Source organism: Macaca thibetana, chromosome 6 (genome assembly GCF_024542745.1).
Source record: "Macaca thibetana thibetana isolate TM-01 chromosome 6, ASM2454274v1, whole genome shotgun sequence".
Taxonomy (NCBI): Eukaryota; Metazoa; Chordata; class Mammalia; order Primates; family Cercopithecidae; genus Macaca; species Macaca thibetana.
In genome coordinates, this window is record NC_065583.1 from 95,397,867 (window position 1) to 95,401,814 (window position 3,948).

The 3,948-nt window shown below is 33.9% G+C and overlaps 1 pseudogene; it reads right to left on the reverse strand.

The window, feature by feature from the left end:
• Window positions 1–2,515: 2,515 nt before the first annotated feature.
• LOC126957390 (protein tyrosine phosphatase type IVA 1-like) lies at window positions 2,516–3,036 on the reverse strand (annotated as a pseudogene).
• Window positions 3,037–3,948: the final 912 nt, after the last annotated feature.

A 3,948-nucleotide genomic window follows, 5' to 3' on the forward strand; every position in this document is an offset into this window, starting at 1 on the left:
TTTGTCTTTCAGTTAGTTAATGTAATTACTACACTGATTGATCTGCGTGTGTTAAGCCTGACAACACATGCAAATAGGTGTGCAAATCCATGTGTTATTACTCCATCATGATGTATAATCTTTTTGATACACTGTTGAATTCAATTTGCAAGCTATAGTAATCAGAACAGTATGATACTGGCATTAAAACAGATAGATACAACAGTGGAGGAGAGTCTAGAGCCCTATAACAAATCCAAACAAATCTGATATGGTGAATTAATTTTTGATAAGCACACCAAGCATAAGTAACAGGGAAATGAAAGTTTATTCAATAAATAGTACTGGAAAAACTGAAGTTCCACACGCAAAAGAATAAAATTGGACCCTTACCTAATATTGTACATAAATATCATCTCAAAATGGAAAAATATCTAAATGGAATACCTGAAACCATAAAACTCCTAGAAGAAAACCTGGGAAGAAATCTCCTTGACATTGGCCTTGGTAGTCATTTCCTGGATATTACACCAAAAGCTTAGGCTACAAAAGCAAAAATAAGTGGGACTACATTAAACTAACAATTGTCTGCATAACAAAGAAGATGACTTTCAAATCAGACAGACAGACACTGTTTTAAGTCTGTCTGTTTTAAGCAACAAAATGAACAGGCAACCTAAGGATCTGGAAAAAATATTTGCAAACCATATATCTCATAAGGATTTATCAATCAAAATTATAAAGAACTCATACAACACAAAAATAAGAATACATACTATTATATAAAAAACAAACTATTTTACTAGTTAATTCCTTAGTTTTGATAATTGTCATAACGTAATGAAAGACTAACCCTCAGAAGTAAAAACTGGGTAAAAGGTAGGGTGGAACTACATATTATTTTTGAAACTCTTCTCTAAGTCTAAAATTGTTTTAAAAGTATTTAATTAAATTTTTTAACTTTTAAAGTTTTGTCAGGTAACATTGATAAAATGTTCTGAATCTGATGCAAAAGTCAGTTAGGTAGAAAATATCATAGAAAATTGATTGATGTGAAGTTCAATCCAAGTATGTCCAACTATTAAAGTGAAAACATATAAAGTGGAGGGAGAAAATATGAAGAAAATATTAGAAACAAATTATTCAGAAAAAAACATGACATCAGGTTAAATGTGTTGTGTTGACTAAATACCTCACAGAAAACATGTAAACATTCCCACCCCCCTTTTTCTGCATTTCATTATTTATTTAGATGTTTAGGCTCTCACAGTAGGTTTTTAAAAGCTGGTAAACACTGACAAATTATTTCTCCCACAGAACTACAAAACATAGCCCCAGACAGTATAAATATATAGTTGAACTAATACTAATGCACATCACCATTTATCAATTACATAATAAAACAAATCATCAGGTATCCAAATATTAAGTTACATAGCTCAAAAGAAATATAAAATATTAGATATTTGCTCAATTTATTAGCAGAAACCCACTTCTTTTTTTTTTTTTTTTTTTTTTTTTTTTTTTTTTTTTGCAGGAGAAGTCAAGAAGAAAAGGGAAAAACATCACAATTCAAACAAAAGTAAGTTGGTAAACAACTTCTGATGAGTATGGAAAAATATTACAAGAATTTCAGAAATTTTATGAATAAGAATTGTTTTAGCTACAATAACAAAGCAACTCTACCTTTAAAAAAATTTACTAAGCTAAAGAGCATATTCTACATGTTCTGCACAAGACAAAGACAATATTTTGCTAAAAATAATTAATAGCCCCCTCCCATTCTGTTCTCCAGCCCTCCCTGTTAAGTTGTATCTCGGAGTGTAAACATTACATTAACTGTAAGGCTGTTTTATCTGAAGACATTAAATACATACTTCCGTATAATGTAGATTTTCAAAATGGAGGTTTTTACATAACAGCACAAAGTAAGATTTATAGATACAGGTTAAGTAATCACTGTAAGACTTGGTAAAAAAAAAAAAAAATCAGTGTTTAAGTAAACCTGATGTGGGGGGTGTAAACATGAAGTGAGCAAGCAAATAACCATGTAGGCCCTACTTTCAATGTTTGAAAAGATTGAAGGAATAAACCACATTAAGGCCTAGAGTGCATAGTTCCTGGGATTTTAGTTCTGTATGATACTAAAAATATACAATTACTATGCGGGGTATTTTGGCACCTAACCTTCTTAAATTTCTTGTATGTTGTTAAGATTCTGGCATGGGAATAGATTTAAACAAGACATAGCTCAATAATGCACAATTTCAGGAAAGGTCAAGTGGTATAAATGACAAGCACACTTTAAATACTGACAGTCAGAAATCTTTTGCCAAGTGTCCAAATAGTTTGATTCTAACCGAAACACAGAGATTGTCAAATCTGTCTAGCATGTGTCCTGGTAAAAGTGCCTTTCAATACTCCTACAGAAGATTCGTTAGACATATTCACTGAGCCAACATGTTGTCTAATATGTATAACAAATTAGGTCGTCTCAAGTTCCACTTCCAAAGCATTAGTATGAGGCACCCCGGTTTTACTGAATGCAACAGTAGTTTCTATGACCTTTGGAGTCTTTGAAGAGCAGCTATATTTTAGGACAATACTTCTCCAACTACAAAAGTTTCTTGCTGTTAAATGCTTCATGCCGGTTTTGTCTCATAAATTATACTATATCTTCATATTTCATTCCACCTTCAATTAATGCTAAGCAACAAGTACTGGAGCTCTCTGAAGGCCTGCAACACAATGAATAGCAATACAACAACCAGGTTCTTCACGAAACTTAATTTTTACAATACTTAGCCAGTCATCAACCATCTAGCTGGATAGTGGTGCACCATCATCAAAAGGCCAATCGAGAATATGGATACGTTCTTTCTCCACAAGAGTAGTGTCGTAAGTTGCTTCACATGCTCTCGCTATTGTGGTAACTCCATAATTCTTAAGTTCCTCTATAAATTTGTTTAAGGTCACATTAATTGGAGGGTGTATAATAAGAAATCTCATGTTCTTGTGTGTGGTTTCCACAGAAGCTGGGCAGTTCACTCAAATCATGTTAATTTAGTTTAAAAAAGAAAACATTCAATAGGTTTATGAAAGAATTTTAAAATTTCAGTACAGAAATGATGCAATGAAACTGAAGTCTACTTCAATATACTCCACTTGAAATTTTCAGTGCTTTGAATATGAAGTTGTAAGTAATAATAAATGAAATGAACCGCCTTAACAAGAAGCAGTAGTTCTTCAATCCAGTAATACTGAGGCAACAGAAAGGAAGGGCACTGAGGTTTACCCCATCTAGGTGATAACTCTTGTAAAATGCTCTGTGGGTCTCAGTTTAACACCTCTGTGTCCAGGATAACCATTCTTATGGGGCGTTCCCTACAGTTCACTTGTCTGCATAGAGGTGGCTGTGTGCCTGGTAGTAATCTCTGCCTGCCCTTCAGAAACTCTGCCCATGTGTGACTGAGAACACCACAAATCTGAGGAATATGTTTACTCATTGAAGATTGTGGCCTAATCATACAGCCGGTCCTCACACGGTCCTCACAGGCCACAGCGGTGGCGGTGGTTGCTGGGCAGTTGGGGGGAGGGGGGCAGTGGTAGTCGCAGGGTGGTGGGAGCCCCAAATTCCTTCTTTTAAAATCATAAGTAATAGGTTTTCAAATCACTATGGCCAAAAAGAAGGTTCATACGAACGTCAGACTTCTTGAGAACAATATTGGATGATGTGTGATAAAACAATGCAGAAATATCTCCAGAATCTTGACTGTAATAACTTTGAACCCACAGTCATAAACTAGCAAAACTAAAACCAAAGGAAATAAAAATATATTTATAGATAGACAAAGTATAGTGTTAGTGACCATATCTGTTATTTGTAGAAAACAGAAAAAACTTGAACATATGCTCTAGCAAAATGAGAAAGGAATTCTAAAAAGATGAATAATGGAAAACAGGAGCTTC